We start from the raw sequence: 13,627 nt of genomic DNA, 5'->3' as shown, positions 1-13,627 counted from the left end.
GGGCCGGGGCGGGGCCGAGGCGGAGCGCAGCCTCTGGCTTCGAGCGGCCCGCCGGGTTGGGCTGACCCGGAGCGGCCATGGGGGCGGGGCCGGGGGGGGGGGGGGGGGGGGGCGCGTGGAGGGCCCGGGGGCGGAGCTCGGGGCCCGGACGCGCAGGGGTGGGGCCTAGCGGACTCGAGGTCGGCCCTGGGCTGAAGCGCGCGCGCCCGCTCCCCTGGGAGTTTGCGTGGACCCGGAGACCCGGCAGCAGGCGGGTCTTCGCTCTTCGCGAAGCCGGATCCCTCGGGAAGCAGGCAACCTGGCCACCGGAGGGCACGGGCCGGGTCGCTCAAGCTTTGGGGACCTCTGTCTCCCCATCCTTAAACCGAGGGAGCTGAGCTAAAGGCTGAGGTCACTGACGGCTCGGATGCCCGGGCACCTGCCCCTTCTCTGCGCCTCTGTCCAGCGGGGCCTGGGAGGAAGCGAAACCGGGGCACTAAAGGGGCAGCAGGGGACACGATAGAGCCACTGCTGAAGCAAGACGGGTGTCAGAGAACCCAGAATCCGGACAGATATACGAATTACCGGACACAAGACTGGGTTCCAGGAGAACCCTTGGACGCCGGCCGGGCCAAGGGTGCTCCGTGTCCGTAGCCACATATACCCGGGAAGAGAGCACAGCTCTGCCGCCCAGGCCGCGGTGCAGGTGTCCCAAAAAGCCAGCTTCCAGATAATTTAAAGACGCTGCTGCGAGGGGAGAACTGGGGGAGCTGCTTCTGTGCACAGGGACCCTGGATCTGCGGGGTCTCAGAGCCCCCAGGGGCTCTGTTCAGGGGCCCTGTATCCGGGGCATCCGAGCGCCTTCAGAGGTTGGGCTGGTGGGTTCTGACAATCCACCATTCTGTGCTCAGAGGCAAAGCAGGGGGGTGGGGAATGCACCTGACAGTGGCCCCTGGGGGCAGGTGAGCATGCCCCCTCTTGCCTGCGGAGCTCCTGTAGGTGGGGCCTGGACAAGTCACTTTCTCTCAGGGCCTCAGCTGCCCCATCTGAGACCCATGAGACTCTGGGGAGCCGTGGCTTTGTCTAAGCTGTGATGTCATGTTTCGGAGGCCCCCACCCATGGTTAGCCGTCTCCGTGGGTGTGACCGGCCTCACGTCATTAGCCCCTCCTGTGGGAGGGGGCGCTCTCCTGCCCTCATGTGTTCACACCCACCTCACCACCAGGGCTGGCTCTGCAAAGAGAACGCTGAGGGACCAGCCCAAGGCCACCCAGGCTGCGCGCTCTGGGGGCGCCCTGCCCCGCCCCCACGACCTTGGCCTCCTGCAGCCCCCGCAGGGCCTCCACCTGAAGGCCTGCCTCCCACACCCGGGAAGTGTGGGGCCAGGGGTGGGGGGGGGGGGGGACACAGAGTGATGACATGTTTAAAAGCACGGAGATTGCGTCCAAGAAAAATGAAGTGTGAGATTGTAAACGTGTGTCTGGAAGGCGCTGCAGGCATTACTGAACTCCCTTCCGCAGGGGGCTGAGGGTTCTTACGGCGGCCGCCCAGTGAGTCCCGAGGACGCAGGCGGTGGTGGTCCCAGCCCTGGGGCCGCAGCTGGTCCGAGGGAGGCTGGAAAAGACGAGCAGCCCACCCTGCCCCATGTAAGCCCCAGCTAAGCCGCCCCAGATAGCAGCAGGAGAGGGGTTCTGAGAGAACCCTCCAGTATGGGGACTGGGAACCAAGGCCTGCAGGACCACCAGGCTTTGCCCGCCATCAAGCAGGAGGGCCCACTGCCCCGTGCAGTGTGATGTTGGAGACATAACTAAGGGTCTGGGCTGTGCCAGCCCCTGGCCCTTGCACCTTGGGGAGACCGCTGGGTACCCCAACCCCAGGCTCCCTCACCTCCCCTGCCTCTGCCTGCAATCCTACCTTCTGCACAAACCTTGCTCACAGGCCCTGCAAGTTGTGCAGAGAGGCCTGGGGGCTCCCCACCTCTGCACCTGCACCCCTGCCTCCACCCACACCCAGCCCCTTGTCCACCTGGAACAGCAGCGCCACTCTGCGTCCACTCAGGCTGGAGCTGGAAGGTGCAGGGTTCCTCACATAAGACAGGTGTCCACAGAACCAGCCCCAGATGGTAAACTGAGGCCTGATCCAACATCCCTGCCTCAGCACAGCATGAGAAGGGGATGTTTTCCAGGGAGAGTAGGCCTTTCTCACTGGCACCCTTGTCAATGGCCAAAGGCAAGGTTGCCTGTGTCTCTGTTGAAAAAGCTTGGACTTGAGGCTCCCCTGGCTGGAAGCACTCTGTCCCCCACCACGGTCACCTAGGTCTGCCTGGGCACAGGCCAGTATGCCAGGGGAGGGTATGCAGAGCGGGGATCAGGACAAGCTGCTGCTGATGGTCCAGGGCCTGCAGGGACATGGAGGAATGGTGCCGACCAGGCTGCACTGTGTGTGCTCTGCAAGCATCCCCATGGAGCAGGACTGGGAAACACAGAGGGGAAGAGCACTGGCCCAAGAGGGCTGCCTCACAACAGGGAGGGGATTGTGCTCCAAAAAGAAGGCTACCTGGGGAAGGAAAACTCCAAGACCTCAGTATGCACCGGGTCCTGATGCATTTGCAAGTATCCAGATTCATGGGGAGCTTACCCCATGAACTGCTGGAATCCCACACAGCAACGGACCCTGAGTGGGTCCTCAGCCAGGCAGAGGGGCTGCCCAGGACTCCGCAGAACAGCAGACTCCTGCAAAGTTGGGGTGCCACCATGACCCCAGGCTGGGCAAGGGCAGGCCCCCTCCTGATGTCTCCAAGGCCCCAACTGGATGTGGCTGCAGAGGGTCTCCACTGTCTATCAATGATGCCCTCAGTCCCCTCCTCCTAGCAGGGGACAGAGACAGAGCATTGGGGGGAGAGACAGAGGGAGAATGAGAGAGACAGAGACAGAGAGATGGAGGGGACAGAGACAGAGTTTTGGGGGGAGAAACAGAGAGAGAATGAGAGAGATAGAGACAGAGAGATGGAGGGGACATGACAGAGTGTTGAGGGGAGAGACAGAGAGAATGAGAGAGAGAGAGACAGAGAGATGGAGGGGACGGAGACAGAGCGTTGGGGGGAGAGACAGAGAGAGAATGAGAGAGACAGAGAGATGGAGGGGACAGAGACAGCATTAGGGAGAGAGACAGAGAGAGAATGAGAGAGACAGAGACAGATGGAGGGGACAGAGACAGAGCCTGGGGGAGAGACAGAGAGACAATGAGAGAGACAGCGAGATGGAGGGAACAGAGACAGAGCGTTGGGGAGAGAGACAGAGAGAGAGAGAGAGAGAGACAAAGAAATGGAAGGGACAGAGACAGAGCATTGGGGAGAGAGACAGAGAGAGAATGAGAGACAGAGAGAGATGGAGGGGACAGAGGACAGGAGGAAGACTGTCACCCACCCAATCCTTACCCCTTCTCTGGGCCTCAGTTGCCCAGTCAACAGCAATGAGTGTGGAGCTCCAGGAGACTCTGGGAGGGCCAGGCTGGGGAGGTATTGCCAGCTACTGCCAGGATGGAGAGGGGGTGCAGTTCTCCGGGTGGTCTGGAAAGGAGCGGGCAAGCAGCCGCTTATCAGGAAACATTGCCTAATTGGGAAGGTTTATGGGGCCAAGCAGGGGGTCTCCCTGGGGGAGATGGTGAAAGCCACTCATGAGTCATTTGAAACTGAGCTGGACAAAGAGCTCAAGGAGAAATGATCCCACCCAGCCTGCCAGCCGTGGGCAGAATGAGCTCATGGGCTATGGGGCGCGTATGTGTGTGTGAGATCGTGAGCATGTGTGTGTGCGCACGCTCATGAGAGAGAGAGGAAGGAAGAGAAGACTGGTCCTCTCACAGCTGGGACTGGGAAGCTGAGCCCAGCAGAGCCTCTGCCAGGGCCCATCCCTGTGTGACCAGGCTGCCCCCTGCAGGTCAGCGAGTTAAGGGCCCAGCATCCCAAACAGGGCTCAGCATCCAGCCGGCTGGACCAAGCATCTGGGTCCAGCATCCTAGTCAGCACCCTGTTCAGCATCCCAGGGAGCATCCTGGTCCAGCCTCCTAGCCAGCACCCACTTTAGATCCCAGCCAGCGTCCCATCCAGCGTCCTGGTCCAACATCCCAGCCAGCATCCATGTCCAGCATCCTGGTCAGCACCCAGTTCAGCATCCAAGCAGCATCCTGGTCCAGCATCCCAGAGAGCATCCTGGTCCAGCCTCCCAGCCATCATCCTGGTCCAGCCTCCTAGCCAGCACCCACTTTAGATCCCAGCTAACATCCTGGTCCAGCATCCCAGCCAGCATCCTGGTCCAGTGTCCTCGACAGCATCCTGGTCCAACATCCCAGCCAGTATCCAGGTCCAGGGTCCTAGTCAGCACTCAGTTCAGCATCAGGATGTTTCCCAGCCAGCATCTTGGTCCAGCATCTCAGGAAGCATCCTGGTCCAGCCTCCTAGCCAGCACCCACTTTAGATCCCAGCCAGCATCCTGGTCCAGTGTCCTCGACAGCATCCTGGTCCAACATCCTAGCCAGCATCCGGGTCCAGCGTCCTAGTCAGCACTCAGTTCAGCATCCCAGGCAGCATCCTGGTACAACATCCCAGGCAGTATTCTGGTCCAGCATCCCAACCAGCATCCTGGTCCAGTGTCCCAGCCAACGCATACACCCTCTGGACAGTACCCAGCACAGGACCTGTCCTGGGACAGATGCCAGTGGACATGGAGCTTTTTCCTAATGGTGGGACACCATGTGTTCACACCACCTTGCCTTCTGTGAGATGTGTGCTGGGAAACTTGGGTCCATAATAAACATTTCTTAACGTGTTTCAAAGTTTTTAAAATTTGTTGTTTTGAGATAAATGTAGATCCACATATAATTGCAAGAAATAATAAAGGCAGCCCTTGTAGCCTTCATCTGGCTACCCTTGGTAGGAGAAAACTGTTGCAAAACTCTAGGACAATATGGCATCCAGGGAACTGCATTGACACAATCAGTTGACTTTGGTGCATGCACTCTGTGTGTCCATGTGTTCAGTTCCATGCAATGTCATCACACATGGGGGTTCATGTGTCCACTGCCACGGGCCGGTACACAGCACCTCCATCACCACAGGGTAACACCTGCTTCCCTTTTATAGCCACACCCATCCCAGCTCCCACCCCTGGAGCCCACTAACCTGACCTCCATCCATCATTTTGTCGGTTCAGGAATGCTACATGCATGGAATCATACAGTATGTGACCTTTGGGGACTGGCTTTTGCACTGAGCCTAATTCCCTGGAGACCCACCCAGATTGCCAAGTGTAAGTTTCTTCTTTTTTATGCTGCAGAGGACTCCACTGTATGGATGGACCACAGTCTGTTAAGCACTCACCCATTGAAGGACATCTGGGCTCCATCCAGTTCCTGGCTATTATGAGTAAAAACTGCTGTAAACATTCATGTAAATGTTTTGTGTGAACATACGTTTTATTTCTCTGGGATGCATCCCCTGGAGACCCATGCTGGGTCATATGGTAGTTGCATGTTCAGTTTTGTGAGAAACTGTCAAACTGTTCTCCAGAGTGGCTGCACAATTGTACAATCCCACCAGCAGCGTACAAAAGATCCAGTTTCTCCACATCCCTGCCAACATTTTGGGCGTGTCACTGTTTTTTAGACGTTTTTATAGGCATGCAGTGGTGTCTTATTGTGGTTTTAATTTGCATTTCCCTAATGGCTGATGATGTTGAACATTAGTGATTTTTATTTGCCATCTGTATCTCCTCTTTGGTGAATAATGTGTTCATCTTCTGCTCATTCTCTAATTGTACTGATTTTTTTAATGTTGAGTTTTGGAAGCTCTTAATATATTGTAGGTATAATTCTTTGCCAGATGGCTGGTTTGCAAATGTGATGTCCCAGGGTCTGCAGTGTGCCTCCACAGACACCACAGTACCCTCATTTCTGTGGCTGTACAACAGGCATGAACATTGAGAAGACTGTTTCTTCCAATTCATTCTTCTTTTTCAAACTTTTTTGGGTAGTTTAGGATCTGTGCCTTTTTGTATACATTTTAGAACATGCTTGTCTGTGCCTATGAAAAAACACCTTGCTGAGATTGTTCTAGGGATTACATGAAGTCTATAGATCAACTTGGGGACAACTGGCATCTTTGCTATGTTTGAGTTTTCCAATCTATGAACATGAACACGTCTCTATTTGGGTTTTCTTTGAATTCTTTGATCATTGTTTTGTAACTTCAGCACACAGGTCTTGTATGTGTTTTGTTAAGTTTATCAATGAGTATTTCCTTTCCTTGGATGGATTAAAATCATATTTCAGTTTCCACAAGTTGTTGTAAGTATACAGACATGAAGTTGATTCTATGTGTTGATTTTGTATGCTGCAAACTTACAGAACTTAGTTCCAGAAGGTTTTGTGAGTTGTCTTTTTTTTTTTTTTGTAAGATTCATTGGGATTGGGATTGGCATGAGATAATCACATGATCTGCCAATATTCTTTTTCCTGTCTTATCACACTGGCTACAACTTCCGATTCTATGTTGAATAAAAGAGTAGACATCCTTGTCATGTACTCCATCTTAGGGAGAAAGCTTTCATTTTTCACCATTAAGTATGTTACTTGCAGGAGTTTTTTTTTAATGATTATTGATTTATTTTGAGAGAGAGAGAGAGAGAGAGAGAGAGAGAGAGAGAGAGAGAGAGAATGAACATGGAGGGGCAGAGAGAGAAGGAGAGAGAATCCCAAGCAGGCTCTGCACTGACAGTGCAGAGCCTGACGTGGGGCTTGAACTCATGAACCATGAGATCATGACCTGAGCAGAAATCACAAGCTTGAAACTCAACTGACTGAGCCATCTAGGCAACCCTGGGTTTTATTTTTTAATGGTCTTTATCAGTAGAAAAAGTTATCTTCAATTCCTAGTTTGCTAATAGTTTTTGTCTTGGATGACTGTTGGATTTTTTTCAGATGCCTTTTCTTCATCAATCAATACAATCATATGATTTCTCTCCTATAGACTGTGGGTGTGATTGATTGCAGATGTTCATTTTCAAATGTGGACCAAGACTTGCACATCTGAAGTGAATCCCACTTTCCATAGTATATAATTCTTTTTGAACATTGCTACATTTGGTTTGCTAATAGTTTGCTGAGAATTTTGCTTCTAAGTTCTTAAGGGTTATTAGTCTGTCGTTTTCTCCTTTTTTGTACCTTTGCCAGGTTTGGGCATCAGACAGGATAATACTGGCTTCCTAACATGAGTTGGGGTCTATTTCCATCTCTTTTATATTCCTAGAAGAAATTGTAGGGGCGCCTGGGTGGCTCAGTCGGTTAAGCGTCTGACTTTGGCTCAGGTCATGATCTCGCGGTCTGTTGAGTTCGAGCCCCACGTCAGGCTCTGTGCTGACAGCTCAGAGCCTGGAGCCTGCTTTGGATTCTGTGTCTTCCTCTCTCTCTGACCCTCCCCCATTCATGCTCTGTATCTCTCTGTCTCATAAATAAACGTTTAAAAAAAAGAAATTGTATAAAATTGATGTTTTTTCCTTACATGTTTGATAAAAGTTTCAATGAAACCACTGGGTAATGGAGACTTCTTTTTTTTAAGGAGATTTTTATTTACACCATTAAAAAAAATTATAGGACTATCCAGGTGATTTCTTTCATCTTGGTTGAGTTTCAGTAATCTATAGTTTGAGAGGAATTGGTCCTGTTTCTTCTAACTTGTTGACTTTTTTAGCATAATGTTGTTTGTAGCATTGCCTCATGATCCTTGTGATGTCCTGGGGTCTGTAGTGATGCCCCTTGTCCTGATGTCCTGATCTTGGTGGCTTGTGTCTTCCCCCATTTTAACTTCTTTAGTCTTGCCAGGGGTTTATAAACATGACGGAGTTTTTTGAAGAGCCAGCTTTTGTTTCATTGATTTCTCTATTTTCCTGTTTCCAATTTCATCCATTTCTGCTCTTAATTTTATTATTTCCTTCATTCTTCTTGCTTTGGTTTTACTTTGCTCCCCCTTTTCCACTTCCTTGAAGCAGTAATTGACAATATTGCCTTGAAACCTGCCCTATTTTCTGATGTGAGCACTCAGTGCTATAAATTTCCCTCTCAGCACTGCTTTTGCTGCACCCCACATGTTCTGATATGTTCTATTTTCCTTTTCCCTCCTGAATGTGTACACACCAAACAACAGAGCTTCAAAATCCACAAGGTAAAAATTGTTAGAGCTGAAAGGAGATGTAAACAAACTCACCTTGTAGCTGTGGACCTCAGCCTCTGTGAGCAGGTGATCAAGCTACTAGATAGAAAATCAGCAAGCCCATTGACCAAACAGTCTGATTAACACCACCCAACAGCAGCAGACCATTTACTCCTTGCAAATATCATGGGACATCTGCCAAGATAGACCATACCGTGGGGTGTGACATAACCTCACCAAATTTGAAAGAGCTGAAATCATACAGGGTGTCTTCTCTGGCCACAGTGAAGTCAAACTGGAAATCAATACCACAAAGACATCAGGGAATTGTCCAAATGCTTGGAAACTAAGATGCATACTTGTGAATAATCCATGGGTCCGAGTCTCAAGGGAAATCAGAACATACATGTCCACATTTGTAACTAAAGCAGAAATAGTCCATGCCCTGACTTGATGGCAAAACCTGATTTGAGAAAGCATTTCATTTCTATCATATTGTTAGTACTGCTGTCAGGGATGGTGCCACTCAGGATATGGTCCTGGGTTGGTAGGCATGTACTGACCTTCACCCCCAGACCAGCAGAGAAAGCTGGGCAGGCACTGGGACTGAGAAGACATTCACACCCACACTGTGGGTCAGGACTCAGCAGAAGGGGAGCTATTTGCATGTAGGGGCCAGTGCCCCATCCCAGAAGTCCCCACCCCATGACTGGGACTCCCACCCTAGCTGCAGGCTCCCTGGAGGGCCTGGGGGTACGTGGATCCTTCATCCAAGCTGTTCACTCTATACCCCCTCTGCCGCACTGACCCCAGAGAGCTCTGACCCCAAGGCTTCCGTGTTTCATCAGGTCCCCCTGATCCCTGTGGCTGATCCCCCCACAAGGGAGGATGCGGACAAACAGGCCATGCTGAGCCCTTCCCCAGGGCCAGACCCTGAACCAGAACCCACCAGGCTCTGAGGCTTTGCAGGCTCCTCTGAGGCTGGGGAGGGGGTGGCTGTTGAGCTCAGCAGTGGGGGGCAGATGCCAGCAGCTGAGGGGCACTGAGCAGCCCCTCCATTGTGGAGCCCTGACTCCAAAGTCACTGGACTTGCATTTCCTGCAACTTCCTCCAGCAAGTTCAGGGGCCTGGACCCCCAGGACTGCTCTGCATGTGATTCAGGACAGGTGCGTGGAGGAGAACGTGCAGCCTAGTCAGCAAGGCCCCCTGCTCCCACCATGTGTGCTGACCGTCATGCCACGGTCAACAGCGCGTCCTGCAGGGACACCTCCACTGCCCCGTTCCCTCTGCCTACCTGGGTTTCCAAACAAGCAGCTGCACAGAGCTGGGTAACCAACTCCAAAAATTGTGTGGGGCCAAATCTCACTCACAAACGTGAGTGCATCTCTGAGTCATTTGTCTCTGCTCAAACTATGATGTCTAGGTGCAGCCACTCTGGAAAACAGTTTGGAGGTTCCTCAAAAAACTAAAAATAGAACTTCCCTAACCCAGCAACTGCACTAGGCATTTATCCAAGGGATACAGGTGTGCTGTTTTGAAGGGACACATGCACCCCCATGTTTATAGCAGCACTATCAACAATAGCCAAAGTATGGAAAGAGCCCAAATGTCCATCGATGGATGAATGGATAAAGAAGAAGTGGTATATATATACAATGGAGTATTACTCAGCAATCAGAAAGAATGAAATCTTGCCATTTCCAACTACGTGGATGGAACTGGAGGGTATTATGCTAAGTGAAATTAGTCAGTCAGAGAAAGACAAGTATCATATGACTTCACTCATATGAGGACTTTAAGAGACAAAACAGATGAACATAAGGGAAGGGAAGAAAAAATAACATAAAAACAGGGAAGGGGAAAAAACAGAAGAGACTCAAATATGGAGAACAAACTGAGGGTTACTGGAGGGGGTGTGGGAGGGGGGATGGACTAAATGGGTAAGGGGCATTAAGGAATCTACTCCTGAAATCATTGTTGCACTATATGCTAACTAATTTGGATATAAATTTAAAAAATTAAAAAAAAATTTTAAACTATGATGTCTACATTTTGATGAGAAAGATGTCCTTCAGTGAGGACTGGTGTGGCTGTCCCAGAGCCCATGAGGGAGGCTGTTGGTTGTGTCACTGTTGTCACAACAGCAGGACTGTCCTGACATGACGGTCGTCCCTGTGAGCCTTACCCAGCAGCCGGTCCACCCGGCTGTCCAGCCAGTCCAACCCCAGGGCTGTCTGTGGTCCTGCGTTCAGCCAGCTGGAGGAGGGAGGACCCATAAGCGTCCAGCAGGGGGCAGTCCTGAACAAAACCCAATTTACAGGGAATGAATGAGGTGCCTGGGTAGCTCAGGCGGTTAAGATTGGACCTGTGATCTCACAGTTCATAAGTTTGAGCCTTGCATGGGGCTCTGCACTGACAGCATGGAGCCTGCTTGGGATTCTCTCTCTTTCTGCCCCTCATCTGCTCATGTGTGCACATGTTCTTTCTCTCTCTCACAATAAAAAATAAACTTAAAAACTTAAAAAAAAAAACACTTGAAGATCCTGGAATTGAAGTAAATAAGTAAATAAATAAAAGGAAGGAATTAACTACTTGAAAAAGAGAAAGTCACATCCCCATAAACAGTGCTCAGAAGGTGTAAGAAACTATAACCCAGTGAGAGTGAAATACACACCTTTCTGTTGATTTCAGGGTGAGAAAGCCCTTCTTAAGCATAAGAAGGAAACGTCAGTGGTCCCAGAGCAAAATGTTGCACGTGTCTGTAAGTCATCTGGCAATAGACCTCCGAAGTCTCAGCCTCGTCAAAGCATTGGCCCAGGTTCTAGGCATTTATGCTAGAAAAATAACAGACATGCACACTCTGGACGGATATGGTGGCTGAAGCAGTACTCGCAATGGTACAAAATTACAAGCATTATAAATGTCCCCCAGAGGAGATCTGTGTTCAGACAATGTTTCCAGGAAATTTTAACTGTTTAGAGATACAAGGAAACTTCTCATTAAAAACAAAACAAAACAAAACAAAACAAAACAAATAGCCTTGGAGCTCACACATCGATTTTTTCCTCCCCCAGACCTCACTAAAATGATCATAAATGAATGAGAACATATAAGGCCCAAGGTTCAGTCTTCAGGAGAAGCCGGGCAGAGATTACAGCAGACTTCTGGAAGAAAGAAAACAGATGAGGGAGTCCAGGGTTCTAGAGAGTAGTCAGGGTGGGGTCCAGCAGACCCCCCAGCTGAGAACACAGCTGGAGTCCACAGAGGCAGCCGTGGGCTGGATCGCTGCCCCGAAATCCATATGTGGGCGCCTCAACTCCCAGGACCTCAGAGTATGACCATGTTTGGAGACAGCCTGTAAAGAGGTGATTTGGGTAAACTGAGGCCACTGAGGGGCCCTGATCCAAGGGAGGAAGGTGGAGGGGGCACAGCCCAGGCCACACGCTCTGCTGCATCTGTCCGTAGGCCTGGAGGCCTCACCTGCCCACCTGCAAAGCGTGAAGCCTGGGCGTCTGAGCTGACGTTCTGAGGTTCTCTATTACACAGCATGCCAGGAGGGTAAGACGCAGACGGGTTGTCTGCCCACCAGCATCGGGAATGTGTGGAGACCCCGCTCTTCTCTGAGCCTGTGCTCTGATGGAAAGTCCTGGAAGCCACAGCCCTGCCAAGCATTGTCTCACCAAAGCCAGCTGAGGGTGACTGTGCTTGGACCCGGGACCTCAGACCTCAGGGACAGAGATCTCTGGACACCTCGTTCAGCTGAGGCTCAGCAATCCCACACTTGGCCGTGTCCTGTGCACCTGTCACAAGCCATACGTGGGCCCCAGAAGTCTGACAGGTGTACCCATGGTGCCCACAAAGCTGGGGGTTTCCACCAGGTATGCGTGTGACAACACAGGAGATGAAGTGCCCTCCTGCAGGGCTGGGGAGGAGTCCAGGCAGTCCATGTGTGGGCTACCAGCAGAGCTGAATCCCAAGGGGTAATGGCAAAAAAGTGCTGGCATGTGCTTTGTGGTGGGACAGTGCTGGCATGACCTTCGTGGTGACACTGGGTCTTCAGTAGGTGCTGCTTACCCACCACGTCTCCACAAACACCTTCAAGCTGGCAGGTGGCTACCTAAATGCAAGCCAAAATTAATTAAAATTAGCTGCCACGAAGCGCTGAGGTCCTCAGCTGCCCCGGCCACATCTCAGGTGCGAGGAAGCTGATGCAGCCAACAGCTCCTGCAGTGGGCAGCACATGCACAGAGCATGCCCATCAGGGCCTCCCTCTGGTCAGTGCTGCTTCAGATGCATTCGTTCACTTCATTGACCAAGATTTATCACAAACTAAGGGCTGCGAGCTCTGCCAGGTACCGGCGATAGAGCAGGGAACAGGCAGGCAAAATTTTGTCCTTTTGAGACTTACATTCTATATGGGAAGACAGATAATAAATCAGATAGGTGGACAGACAGACAGGAGGTAGGTAGTTAAGTGACAGATGATAGACAGATCAATAGGTGATAGATAAATGACAGATAGGTTGACAAATGATAGAGAGAGAGACAGATGATAGACAATATAGATATGTTAGAGAGATAGATAATATAGATAGATTAGATAGATAATAAATACATAGATACATAGATGATAGGTAGGAATATATAGATACATAGATACATAGAAAATAGATAAGAGATAGATGATGGATGATAGAAATATAATAGATATATAGATACATAGATGTAGATAATATAGATAGATAGGTGATAGATTAGATAGATAGATGATATAGATAGATAGATAGATAATATAGATTGATAGATGATAGATTAGATAGACAGATAATACATGATAGATGGATAGATAGATAATATAGAAGGATAGATGATAGATTAGATAGATACATAGATAATATACATACATTAGATAGAATAGATAGATAATATAGACTGATAGATTAAACACATAGCTGATAGATTAAATAGATACATAGATGATAGATTATGGATGGATGGATGGATGGATGGATAGATAATATAGAATGATAGATGATAGATTAGATAGATACATAGATGATCGATTAGATACATAGATAGATGATGGATGGATAGATAGATGATAGATAGATAGATAGATAGACAGATGATAGATAATAGAAGATAGGTGATAGGCAGACAGATCCATAGATGAGCATACAGACTGATGGGCAGGTACACGAATGACAGGGAGGGGAAGAGCCCAAGGACACTTAAATCAGGGAAAAGTCATCAGGGGTCCGGGGGAACCAGGTTAGAGACAGCTTCACTGGGACAGTGGCATGTGCTCCAGCCCAGAAGATGGTGAGGGCTGAGCTCTGAGCAGCCTTGGGGTGGGGCACACAGCATGCTGGAGGTCAGCGGGGAGGTGAGTGAGGCTGGGACAAGGGGCGAGTCAGACACCAAGAAGGCAGAGCAGGCATGCACTTCA

The sequence above is a fragment of the Panthera leo genome, chromosome A1, assembly GCF_018350215.1.
Source record: "Panthera leo isolate Ple1 chromosome A1, P.leo_Ple1_pat1.1, whole genome shotgun sequence".
NCBI classification, from domain to species: Eukaryota; Metazoa; Chordata; class Mammalia; order Carnivora; family Felidae; genus Panthera; species Panthera leo.
The sequence above is the reverse complement of the archived record's forward strand: the minus strand, read 5'-3'. Positions refer to the sequence as shown.